The sequence below is a fragment of the Ailuropoda melanoleuca genome, chromosome 6, assembly GCF_002007445.2.
Source record: "Ailuropoda melanoleuca isolate Jingjing chromosome 6, ASM200744v2, whole genome shotgun sequence".
NCBI lineage: Eukaryota > Metazoa > Chordata > Mammalia > Carnivora > Ursidae > Ailuropoda > Ailuropoda melanoleuca.
This window is the reverse complement of record NC_048223.1, coordinates 53,369,984-53,383,441: the sequence shown is the minus strand read 5'-3', so window position 1 is coordinate 53,383,441 and position 13,458 is coordinate 53,369,984. Positions and strand designations below refer to the sequence as shown.

Genomic DNA, 13,458 nt, shown 5'->3' with positions numbered 1-13,458 from the left:
ATGATCTTGCCTCCCCTCCAGCTCCTGGATTTAGCTATCTACAAATAGCCTGCATAACACTGGGTAAAATGCTTTCCTATGGGATAATGTCCTGCTGGTTCCTAAAAAAAGAGGGAATGGCCACATAGAGGTAGTGCCAACAGCCTCTCAAAAAAACAAAACAAAAAACAAAACAAAAAAAACACAAACAAAACCCCCAAAACCCAAACAAAAACCCCTGACTTTTAGTTGCCAATTTCAGATGCATAAATACTCCTGCCAAGGCCAATTTCAGATGACCAACATGATGTCACTAACAGAGCTGGGAAGAAACGTGCAATAGTGTATCAGCATATAGGATTTTTACCATACTGATAGTCTCAAGAACACAGAAATGAGTAAAAAGAAGGAAATTACTTAGGAAGTCATGAGTTTTGAATATGATCATTGCCATGAGGAGCTTAAGCAGACAGCTACTAAATGTACCGTGCAGTATCCTAGAAAGGAACCCAGAACAAAAAAAAAGAACGTTAGAGAAAAACCAGAAAATATGAAAACATATGCACTTCATTGGTTCGTTACTTGGGACAAACGTACCATACTAATGTAAGATGTTAAAAACAGAGGAAATTAGTGTAGGGTCTACAAAGCTGTCCCTGAGGGAACTGGGGAGACCCTGGGCCTTGGGGCCTCAACGTGGCCCCTCCCAAAGATGTCCGCAAAGGTTCCTGGTCTCATCACAAGGAAGAATTGAAGGGCAGACACAACACAGTGGGAAAGTTTGTTATTAAAGTGAAACTACACGCTCAAGATTTGAGAATGAGAAAGAGAAGGTGCTCAACAACTGTGGCTGTTGGGATGCTGGGTTTCTCTTTTATGGACAGTGGTTAACTAGGGGGTGGAATATTTATTCTGTGGGGAGGGATTTCTTGGAAGCAAGGGTTTTTTTCCTTCCTTATTTGGTCAGGAGTTTCCTGTCATGGCACACACCGTCGTGGGCCTATCTGGTTGGATCCAGCTTTCTTGTGGCTCTGTTTTGGAGTGATGCCAGCTCAGGCCTCTGACTTTCCCCACAGCTGCCTGTGACTTCTTTGCTGATGGCCTCCAGGCCCCCTGTTAGAATCCAGCTAACTGCCTTTAACAGAATCTCTTCAATTTACTGACCATAATTCTATAAATCTAGAAACTGTTCTAAAATAATTTACTTAAAAATTCATCAAAGGAAAATGTAAAGAATATCCACTTAATACAAGAAGGCAGTAAAGGAGAAACGAAAGAACAAAGACATGAGATATAGAAGGAAATACCGCTGGTAGGCATAAATCTAACCAAGTCAATCATAACATTAAATGTGAAAGCGTTAAACACAGCAGTAAGGCCTCTGATGTGGGGGTGTCTCCAGTTAGACCCTAAAATCTGACCTTCACAGCCTATAGGCTTGTACCCACCTCTGTCCCACATTTGTTCTTTAGCTCTTCCTTCCAGCTTATCTCTTAACTCAGACAAAGCGAAATGGAAACCACTCCTCAGGCAACTGCCCTGACAAAACCTCCTGCCAGCCCAGACCACCCAGACCAGTCACAGCTTGACCTCCACCTGACAACTACCTCATTGTAACACTAAGATCTTCCGCCCAAGAAGGAGGGAGCACAAGTCTCATTTACTAACTTACACTGTATGAATAACCATGTTGCCTTAAGACATATGCCTGACCTTATGCCCACGTCTACATACAATGACAAGGATTCCCTACCTAAATACCTAAATATTCATCCTAACCCGAAACAAAGGAACCAATCCACCCTTGCTCCAGGAGAGTCAGGGCTTTGGAAGTTGTTCCCCGTGATCTCCTTACTTGCTTCAAATACATTTTACTTTGTGCAACAACCCCACCTGATGTAGTTATAAGGACACACCAAGGAGCAATCTCATGTTAGTTTGGTCACCAATCTGACAACACAGATGGGACTCCCTCCAAGGTTCTGCCCTCTGGTTACATGGTTTACGAAGGACAGAGCTGCTCAGCCCTTCTGGGCTAACCCATTTAATTAACCGGGACTAGGGGGTGGAATCCCTTGAGAGGGCTCTCCTTTCTTGCTGTCTGTGCTGCTGGACTGGTCTTGCTGCCCTCCTGAAGACACTGTGGCCACTCCAAGCCTCTTGCTGAGAAACTCTCCATGAAGTGGTGCCAATCCTATGGCACAACTCCTAAGTATTTTTTTTTTAATTTTATTTTATTATATTGTGTTAATCACCATACAGTACATCCCCAGATTCCGATGTAAAGTTTGATGCTTCATTAGTTGCGTATAACACCCAGTGCACCATGCAATACGTGCCCTCCTTACTACCCATCACCAGTCTATCCCATTCCCCCACCCCCTCCCCTCTGAAGTCTTCAGTTTGTTTCTCATAGTCCATAGTCTCTCATGTTTCATTCCCCCTTCTGATTACCCCCCTTTTCTTTATCCCTTTCTTCCCCTACCGATCATCCTAGTTCTTATGTTCCATAGATGAGAGAAATCATATGATAATTGTCTTTCTCTGCTTGACTTATTTCACTTAGCATTATCTCCTCCAGTGCCGTCCATGTTGCAGCAAATGTTGAGAATTCGTTCTTTCTGATAGCTGAGTAATATTCCATTGTATATATGGACCACAGCTTCTTAATCCAGTCATCTGTTGAAGGGCATCTCGGCTCCTTCCATGATTTGGCTATTGTGGACAATGCAGCTATGAACATTGGGGTGCATATGGCCCTTCTCTTTACTACGTCTGTATCTTTGGGGTAAACACCCAGTAGTGCAATGGCTGGGTCATAGGGTAGTTCAATTTTTAACTTTTTAAGGGACCTCCACACTGTTTTCCAGAGTGGCTGTACCAACTTGCATTCCCACCAACAATGTAGGAGGGATCCCCTTTCTCCACATCCTCTCCAACAATTGTTGTTTCTTGCCTTGTCTATCTTTGCCATTCTAACTGGCGTAAGGTGGTATCTCAGTGTGGTTTTGATTTGAATTTCCCTGATGGCTAATGATTTTGAACATTTTTTCATGTGTCTGTTAGCCATTTGTATGTCTTCATTGGAAAAGTGTCTGTTCATATCTTCTGCCCATTTTATGATTTGTTTATTTGTTTCTCGTGTATTGAGTTTGAGAAGTTCTTTGTAGATCTTGGATACCAGTCCTTTATCTGTGGTGTCCTTTGCAAATATATTCTCCCATTCCGTGGGCTGTCTCTTAGTTTTTTTGACTGTTTCCTTGGCTGTGCAGAAGCTCTTTATCCTGATAAAGTCCCATAAGTTCATTTTATCTTTTATTTCTCTTGCCTTTGGCGATGTGTCGTGAAAAAGGTTGCTCTGGCCGATGTCATAGAAGTTGTTGCCTATGTTCTCCTCTAGAATTTTGATGGATTCCTGTCTCACATTGAGGTCTTTCATCCATTTGGAGTTTATTTTTGTGTATGGTGTGAGAGAGTGGTCAAGTTTCATTCTTTTGCATGTAGCTGTCCAATTTTCCCAGCACCATTTATTGAAGAGACTGTCTTTTTTCCACCGGATGTTTTTTCCTGCTTTATCAAAGATTAGTTGCCCAAAGAGCCGAGGGTCCATTTCTGGGTTCTCTATTCTGTTCCATTGGTCGATGTGTCTGTTTTTGTGCCAGTACCATGCTGTCTTTGTGATCACAGCTTTGTAGTACAGCTCGAAATCCGGCATTGTGATGCCCCCAGCTTTGTTTTTCCTTTTCAACAGTTCCTTGGAGATTCGGGGCCTTTTCTGGTTCCATACAAATTTAAGGACTATTTGTTCCAGTTCTTTGAAAAATGTCCTCGGTATTTTGATCGGGATAGCATTGAAAGTGTAGATTGCTCTGGGTAGTATGGACATTTTAACTATGTTAATTCTTCCAATCCATGAGCATGGAATATTTTTCCATCTTTTTATGTCTTCCTCAATATCTTTCAAAAGTGATCTATAGTTTCTAGGATATAGGTCCTTTACGTCTCTGGTTAAGTTAATTCCAAGGTAACGTATGGTTTTTGGTGTTATTGTAAATGGGATGGATTCCCTAATTTCTCTTTCTTCAGTCTCGTTATTCGTGTATAGAAATGCAACTGATTTCTGGGCATTGATTTTGTATCCTGCCACCTTACTGAATTGTTCTATAACTTCTAATAGTTTGGGAGTGGATTCCTTTGGGTTTTCCATATAGAGTATCATGTCATCTGCAAAGAGAGACAGTTTGACTTCTTCTTTGCCGATTTGGATACCTTTGATCCCTTTTTGTCTTCTGATTGCTGTTGCAAGGACTTCTAGTACTATGTTGAATAATAGTGGCGAGAGTGGGCATCCTTGTCGTGTTCCTGATCTTAAGGGAAAGGCTTCCAGCTTTTCCCCATTGAGAATAATGCTTGCAGTAGGCTTTTCATAGATGGCTTTTATGAGATTGAGAAATGTACCCTCTATTCCTACACTCTGAAGGGTTTTAATCAGGAAAGGATGCTGTATTTTGTCAAATGCTTTTTCTGCATCAATTGAGAGGATCATATGGTTCTTGAGTCTTTTCTTGTTGATATGATGTATCACATTGATTGATTTGCGAGTGTTGAACCATGCTTGCATCCCAGGTATGAATCCCACTTGGTCATGATGGATAATCCTTTTAATGTACTGTTGGATTCTATTAGCAAGGATCTTGTTGAGGATTTTGGCATCCATATTCATTAGAGAAATCGGTCTGTAATTCTCCTTTTTGAGGGGGTCTTTGCCTGGTTTGGGGATCAAGGTAATATTAGCCTCATAGAATGAGTTTGGTAGCTTTCCTTCTGTTTCTATTTTTTGAAATAGCTTTAGGAGAATAGGTATTATTTCTTCTTTGAATGTTTGGTAGAATTCCCCAGGAAAACCGTCTGGGCCTGGAGTTTTATTATTTGGAAGGTTGTTTATCACTGACTCAATTTCTTCATAGTTAATTGGCCTATTTAAGAAATCTATTTCTTCCTGTTTCAGTCTTGGTAGTTTATAGGTTTCCAGGAAGGCCTCCATCTCTTCCAGATTGTTTAGTTTTTTGGCATATAGCTGTTGATAAAAGTTTCTAATAATCCTTGCAATTTCAATGGTGCTGGTCGTGACCTCTCCCTTTTCAGTCATAATTTTAATAATCTCAGTCCTTTCTCTTTGTTTTTGGACAAGTTTTGCCAGTGGTCTGTCAATTTTATGGATTCTCTCAAAGAACCAGCTTCTAGTCCTGTTGATCTGCTGTACTGTGCTCCTGGTTTCTAATTCATTGATTTCTGCTCTAATCTTGGTCAACTCCTTCCTTGTCAGTGGGTTAGGCCTGTCCCTCTGTTGCTGTTCCAGTTTCTTGAGGTGAGAATATAGAAACTGCATTTTAGATTTTTCTATTCTTTTGAGTGAGGCTTGGATGGCTATGTATTTCCCCCTTAGGACTGCCTTTGCAGTATCCCATAGGTTTTGGACCGTTGTGTATTCATTCTCGTTGGTCTCCATAAATTGTTTAATTTGTTTTTTGATTTCCTGGTTTATCGAGTCATTCTTGAGCAGGATGGTTCTTAGCCTCCAAGTGTTTGAGTTTCTTCCAGGTTTTTCCTTGTGGTTGAGTTCCAATTTCAGAGCGTTGTGGTCTGAGAATATGCAGGGGATAATTTCAATCTTTTGGTATTGGCTGAGACCTGTTTTGTGTCCCAGAGCATGATCTATTCTTGAGAATGTTCCATGGGCATTTGAATAGAATGAGTATTCTTTGGTTCTGGGGTGTAGTGTTCTATATATATCTATGAGGTCCAACTCGTCGAGTATGGCATTCAAAGCCTTTGATTCTTTGCTTAGTTTTTGCCAGGGTGTTCTGTCTATTTCTGATAGTGGGGTGTTGAGGTCCCCTACTATTACTGTGTTCTTATCTATATGTCTCTTTATTTTGGTTAAGAGTTGGCTTGTGTATCTTGCTGCTCCCCTGTTGGGGGCATATATATTAATAATTGTCATATCCACTTGTTGAATACTTCCTTTAAGAATAATATAGTGCCCTTCTGTATCTCTCTCTATGGCCTCTAGTTTAAAATCCAGTCTATCTGATATGAGAATTGCTACTCCAGCTTTCTTTTGAGGTCCATTTGCGTGGAAGATGGTACTCCATCCCCTTACTCTAAGTCTGAATGCATCTTTGGGTTCAAAATGAGTCTCTTGTAGACAGCAAATGGATGGGTCATGTCTTTTTATCCAATCTGCAACCCTGTGGCGTTTTATGGGAGAGTTTAAGCCATTTAGATTGATAGAGATTATTGACAGATATGATTTTAATGATGCCATTTCTCTTTAAAGTCTTTGTATCGGTTGTGACTTGCTGCTCTGTATCACTCTTGGGGCCTTTTTACCTTTATAGAGCCCCCCTTAATATCTCCTGTAGGGCTGGTTTCGTGGTTACGAAATTGGTTAATGATTGGCGATTTTGGAACGTCTTTATTTCTCCATCAATTCTGAATGACAGCTTTGCTGGATAAAGGATCCTTGGCTGCATGTTTTTCTCTGAAAGAGCTTTAAAAATGCCCCCCCAAGCCTTTCTCTCATTCCAGGTCTCTGTAGACAGGTCTGACGTAATCCTGATACCTTTGCCTTGGTACGTGAGAAATTTCTTTGCCCTGGCCGCTTTCAATACTGTATCCTTGGATCTAATATTTGCGAATTGCACTATGACATGCCGTGGCGTAGGTTTGTCCTGGTTGAGCTTGGATGGGGTCCTCTCTGCCTCTTGGACACGAATGCTTGTTTCCCTTGCTAGATTAGGGAAGTTTTCAGCTACAATTTGTTCAAATATCTCTTCTAGACCTCTGTTTTTCTCCACCCCTTCAGGGATGCCGATGATTCTGACATTGGATCGTTTCATAGAGTCAGTAATCTCCCGTAATCTACATTCGTGGGCGTGGATTTTTTTAAGACCAGCTTCTATTTTCGTTTTTTCTTCTACTAACCCATCCTCCAATTCGCTAACGCGTTCCTCTGCCTCGGTGACCCTGGCCGTCAGAGCCTCTAGTTTTGACTGCATTTGGCTCATAGAATTTTTAATTTCTGTCAGATTCGCTCTCATTTCTGCCCTTAGGGATTCTATATTCTCAGCAACGCTTTCTCTGATGCTTTTTTCAAGTTTACTCATCATCTTGACCATTGTTGCTCTGAATTCCATTTCTGATAATTGGGATACATCCATATGTATTAATTCTGTGGCCGAGGCCAATTCTGTGGCAGAGGCCACAGACTCATTATCTTTTCTTTGCTGGGGGGGACTTCTCCTTCTCGTCATTCTGATGAAGAGAGATTGCAGGGTTGTCCAGAGCCCAAGTGTTGACTGGGACCCAGGCCGTGCGCCCTTGTTTTATAGAGATCTTAGGGATGTGGGCTTCTTCCTTAAAGAGTTTATTTATTTATTTGAGAGAGAGAGAGACAGTCAGCAAGAAAGGGAACCCAAGCAGAGGAGTGGGAGAGGAAGAAGCAGGTTCCCGGTGGAGAAGCCCGATGAAGGACTCCTTACGGAGCGTTGTGATCACACCCTAATCCGAAGACAGGTGCTTGGTGACTGCGCCACTCAGGCGCTCCGGGTTGTGGGCTTCTTGATTTTTCAGCCTGCCTTCTGGGGGAGGGGCCTGCCTGCAGGTACTCAGAAAACCCTGTTTGGGTAGAGTCTCTGTGTCCCTTGCGAGGGGGGATGGGGATGGGCACCCTGTGAGCCGGTATTTCCGGGCTTTTGTTCTCTGGCGGCTTTCCCTGGCGGTTTGCTATGCCTCTTCTGAGAGAGCAGCAGCGGCTGAAATTCAGCCTCTGTCTCAGAACAGAGGGATCGCGGATCGTTCTCCACTGATGTTCTGGCCACTTTAACTCTGTTTCTGTTGGTGCTGCTCAACCCTGCAGCATCCCGGGCTGTGCGCCCCACACCCGGCGTCCCAGCCCTCACTTCCAGGGCCGGCACGTCTCTGTCCTTTGTGTTTCCAACCCCGCCCGCCGCCAGCCGCCCCGCGCGGGCTCCCGGAGCTCCCCGTCTCAGTCTGGTGTCTCACGGGTGCTGTCCGCGAGTCCGCCTGCTCCCCCGTGCAGGTGGCCCGCCAACCGCCAGCCGTCCCGCGTGCGCTCCCGGAGCTCCCTTCTCAGCCTGCTGTCTCAAGCGTGCGGGTCCGCGGTCTGTCCGCTCCCCCTTGTAGGTGGCTACCGCTTCCCGGCGCCCTGACACGGCGGCTCCCTCCCCCTTCTGTTTAGCTTCCGATATCTGTGCGCGGTTTCACGGCTCCCCGCTTCGTACCTCGATACTCAGCGCTGGAGATGTTCATTTGTAGAGATCCAGATGTATCTTCCTGCGTCTCAGGCTGATTCCGTGGATATTCCTGCTGGTCTGGTACCTATCCAGCTCAACTCAGGGGACCGGCTGAAAAAGGTGTCCCCTACTCCTCCGCCATCTTAACCTCCCTCCTCCTAAGTATTTTCTTTGAGCTGTCTCACGAAGCCTGGCGGGTCGACAGTCAGTTAAGAACAGGGCCTCTCCTGTCAACACTCTGTGGGATTAAGTGCTCATTACAGAGGAGTCTAGACATTACACCTTAGCATTAACCCACTCTCCTTGTGGGCTTGGTTTTAAGCCAACCGAGTCTCACACATACTGTGGGTAAGGTTGTGTGGCATTTGTGTCACCACTAAACACTGTAAGTTACCTTAAGGGAGGGTAAGAGGAGACCCTCAGAAAGAATCCCAGATTATGGAAAGGACATTTCCACCCGGAAGGAGAGCCTCCCTTGGACTATAGTCTCCAGAAACAGAAAGCATTCAACTACCTTCCTTTGACCCCAAAACAGACAACTTTCTTCTATAACACAGCCTGGCCACAATAATAGACTCTAGAAGATGAAGAGAAGTGGCCAGAAAATGGGACCTTAAATTTTAATACGACACTACAATTGAGCTTATTTTGTTAAAAGAGAAAGAAAATGGGAAAAGATTCCATATAGTCAGTGCTTTATGGCATTATATCAAATTGAGGGGTTGCAAAGGAAGTGTAAGATTTGTAAAATGAAGGTAGAATTGAAAACCCTAAAAATGCATCCTGTACTCTCTGATGAGTAAGGGAATCTTTGTCCCTATCTCTGTCTCTACCTCCAAGTCCTTAGATTGTACTAAGTCTCCACCTGATTCCTCTGGTACTCCAGCCTCACTCCCCTAGCTTCAGGAGCACCAGCCTCTAATCCTTTACCAACTCCCCCAAAGTCTTCCCCCCATGTCTCCTGTATCCCTTTAGCCTCCCTTGTCAGAAAGCACTATCAGATTGGGGACCTATTTTAAGCCAGGGATGGGAATGTTGCCATTGAGATGGGCACCTGATGGAGATGGATGTCTCGTTAATGTGCATGTCCCATTTTTGACCTCGGACCTGTATAACTGGACACACACTAAAGGGCTATGGGCTGACCTGATCGATTTACACATTTAATGCACAGTATCTTTTCTACCCACAACCCATCTGGGCAGATATGCAAGCTTTGCCAACCACTGTCTTAACAGAAGAAAAGTTTGCCATGTTAGCAGAAGCAAGACAGGAAGCTGATAAAGACTATCAGCCAGGATCAAGTTCTCCAAGACCAAACAAGGAGGCAGTGCTAAGAGCTGACACTGAGGAGGATCCCAACTCCCATGATGAGAGAGAAAGTCCAGGGCATCATTGCAGGCTTCTTTTAAAAGCTAAGAAGGAGGTAAGTAAATCTGGTCCAAATTAAGGGAGATTTGACAAAGGACAGACGAGAATCCGTCCGCCTTTCTGGAAAGGCTACAAAACTGCCGAAGACGAACTACAAACTGGGACCCTGAGGTTCGGGGTAGCTGAATGGTCCTTAATAACCTATTTCATATCTCAAACCACTCCAGACATCCAAAGGAAACTCCAAAATTGGCTATAAGTCCCGATACTAACGCTGCTCAGCTTCCAGAACTAGCTCTTAAGGTGTTCCATAACCAGGTGTGATGGAGGAAGTTAAGAAAAGACCAGAAGATGAGAAGGCAAGATGCTCTTCTGGTGGTAGCTCTCCAACCTACATGAAGTAACCTGGAAGAGGAAAAGATGATACCCATGTGAGCGCCCCAAGACCCGTCTAAGGGACCAAGAGACCACCAACAAAGTTGGGGTCTAATCAATGTGCACATCGTAAGCAGGAAGGGCACTAGAAACAGGACTGCCCAAACCACTCCTGGAACAGAAGGAAGAAGGACAAAGGGGAATCATTTTGGCTGTCCCTCACTGAAAATGAGATATGATAGGGACACAAGGCTCCCCAGTTGGTCTTGGACCATTAGATCCTCATCTTCCACGAGGAGCCCTGAGTAACCTCAGCAGTAGGAAGAAAGCCAGTTGAATTTTTACTTGATACTGGACTTACTTTCTCTGTACTCAACACCCAGAAGGGTAGCATTTCTAACAAAAATTGTAATACGAAAGGAGTCTCGGGAAAAGGAGACACCAAAAGGTTTCTGGATCCTTTGACTTGTGGAATAGGATCAAAGCTGTTAAAACTCTCTTTTTGATATGTGCCAGAATGTCCCATATTCTTTTAGGATGAGATATTTTAGACAAATTGGTGGCCACAGTAAGTTCAGAACAGGACAAATTAGAAATTCAAGTCCCTAGATACCAAGGAACTGAATTCATGTCATTACTACAACATATTCTAGTATTTAAAAGAGGAAATCCCCCCTCCCCAAAAGCCTGGGTGTGAGGGCAAGTGGGCGCATACCATTAACAACACATTTGTAACAGTAAAATTCAAACAGACAGATTGCTAGCTCTAGATGCTATACAAAGGATCCACCCAGTAATTAACAGGCTTGTAAAACGGGTTGATCAGGTTCAAGTTGATCCCCATGTAACATCCCAATTTTACCTATTAAAAAGGAATACAGATTTGTTCAAGCCCACAGCGCTGTTAAAGCAGCTGCTTGAGACATACAACCTGTTAATACCCAATCCCTATACTCTACTGACCAACTTACCGAGTGACAGCAAATATTACACGGTGTAAGATCGAAAGGGTACCTTTTTCTGCATCCCACTAGCTTCTGAATTCCAAGTACTATCTGCTTTTGAGTGGGAACATCCTGTCTCCCACCAAACACAACAGTACTGCTGGACTGTTTTACCTGAGGGTTTCAAAAACTCCCCCATCATCTTTGGAAAAATTCTGGGAAGAGATTTAAGAGAATTAAATTTAGAAAAATAGCACTGTATTACAATATATAGATGATACTTTGATAGCTACTCCCATCCAGGAGGTTTCTGACCAAAATGCTTTAGCCATGTTAAATTTCCTGGCAGACAGGGTATATAAAGTCTCAAGGAAAAGGCCCAATTTCTAAGAAAACTGAAAAGTACTTGGGTGTTTTTTTTTTCCCCAAAGATTTTATCTATTTAATTTTAGAGAGAGAGAGAACACACGCATGAGCAGGAGGGGCAGAGGGAAAGGGAGAGACTCTCAAGCAAACTCCTCGCTGAGCACGAATCCCACATGAGGCTTGCTCCCCTGACCCCGAGATCATGACCTGAGCAGCAATCAGGAGTGCACCTCTTAGGTGACTGAGCCACCCACGTGCCCTGGGGGTTATTATTTCAAGAGGGCAGTGAAGGCTCCCTCAAGAGAGAAAAATGGTAATATGGAGCTAGCTCCACCAAAAACCCATATTCACTGTTCACGTTGGGTGAAAAGAGCCTCAGGACTAATTCCAGCTGGTGTTGGACGGGCTGTCGGAGTAGCAGCTGCCTCTTGGGGAGGTTTTATAAGTTATAAAGTCAATGCAAGGAAATTGATCTGACAGAAACCTTAGCTGAGAACACAGGAAATGCCCTCAAACACTTAGAAATTTCCCTAAACTCTTTAGCCAACGTAAGGTTAGACGATGATTAGCCCTAGACTACTAATTAGCAGAAGAAGGAGCACGTGCAGTAAACAGCTCATGCTGTACCCGGATCAATGCTTCAAGTGACATGGAAATAGCTATTTTAAAAAATTGGGGGCGCCTGAGGAGCTCGGTCGGTGGAGCGTCTGCCTTAGGCTGGGGTCATGGTCTCAGGGGGGAGCCTGCTTCTCCCTCTCCCTCTGCTGCTCGCCCTGCCTGTGCTCTCTGTCAAATAAATAAAATCTTAAAAAAAAAAAAAATCTTCAACCAGGCAGCCTGGCTACACACTTTCAACCAAAAAGGAAGATCCCCTGCTAAGGTCTGCCGGCTATTAAAATAGTGTTACCCAATAGTACATGGTTTCTCCCCTTCTTGAAGCCACTGATAATCCTACTGCTCTTAGCCTGCTGTTTAGACTTTGCATCATTAACTGACTGATACAATTCTATACAAATGCGCAGAGGCCAAAAATTACAGATGGTGGTAACACAAAGATAGGAGCAGCTTGGGGTTAAACCTGGTGACCCACAGACGTTATCTAAAACTGGCTGAGGGAAAATTCTGCTGCACTAACAATCTAAGTAACTACACCAATATCGGGCAGGAAGTAACTGCAGAAGATGGACCTTTGCCCTGTGCCCCGCAAGAATGAGCAGCAGAATAAAACTAGAGGAGGGATTTGCCACCTGCCAGATCCCAAGACCTGACATTTACTGCCCGCCTGCTTGTACTCACTGACCTCTGTCCCACATTTTTCCTTAACCTCTTCTTTCCAGCGTCTCTCTTAACTCAGGCAAATGGAAACCGAAATCACCCCGCAAACAACAGCGGCTGCCAGGACAAGGACCAGACCACCCAGACCAGTATAAGCTGAACCCCTGACTCTCACCTGCACAGGTAGGGCCATGGAGTGACCTCTAGAAGTGACAACCACTTTTACCTCACTACAATACTAACATATCCGCTTAAAGAGCACAAGCGCCTAACGTAACACAGAATGTATGTTATATACTGGCATTTTTCCTTAAGAAACAACCTTATGCCTTCTCTACATACAATGACAACGATCCCCTTTCTAAATATTCATCCCCTCCCTAAATGAAAGGAACCCATCGACCATCTCACAGAGTCACAGCTTTGTAAGTTATTCCTCATCATCTCCTTATTTGCGGCAAATTTTCCTCTGCATGACAACGGGATCTTGTATCTGTGACTCACCAAGGAGCTAACTCAGGTTAGTTCCGTGACGGCACCTCAATAGGAAAATAAAGAATTGCCATGCTATGCCCTGCAGTTCTAGGATCTATCCCTTTCTGGGACTGTCTCCACCCTCAAACTCTGGAGAGAGATCAAATGTTCCTAGGGCTCTCTTCAGGATGAGATATCTGTTTCTGGAGTTGCAGCTCTTTAACGTCACTGGAGCCCATCGGTTCCCTGGAAATCAGGACATAAGAAGATAAGGGCGCCTGGGTGGCTTAGCTGGTTAAGCGTCTGACTTCAGCTCAGGTCATGATCTCAGGCTCCCCACCCCGTGGGAAGTCCGC

The 13,458-nt window shown here is 44.1% G+C and overlaps 1 protein-coding gene across 15 annotated transcripts in view; it reads right to left on the bottom strand.

The window, feature by feature from the left end:
* Positions 1 to 13,458, bottom strand: part of LOC100476789 (oocyte zinc finger protein XlCOF6-like) — a 34,358-nt gene that overhangs the window by 20,324 nt on the left and 576 nt on the right. For 2 of the 15 annotated variants that reach the window (XM_019794279.2, XM_034662428.1), the window contains exon 2: positions 13,133 to 13,348. The exons of 2 other annotated variants lie outside the window; for them this stretch is intronic. The gene's annotated coding sequence lies outside the window, so the exon portion shown is untranslated. 11 more of the 15 variants (XM_019794280.2, XM_034662427.1, XM_034662422.1 and 8 more) reach the window with 10 other exon arrangements.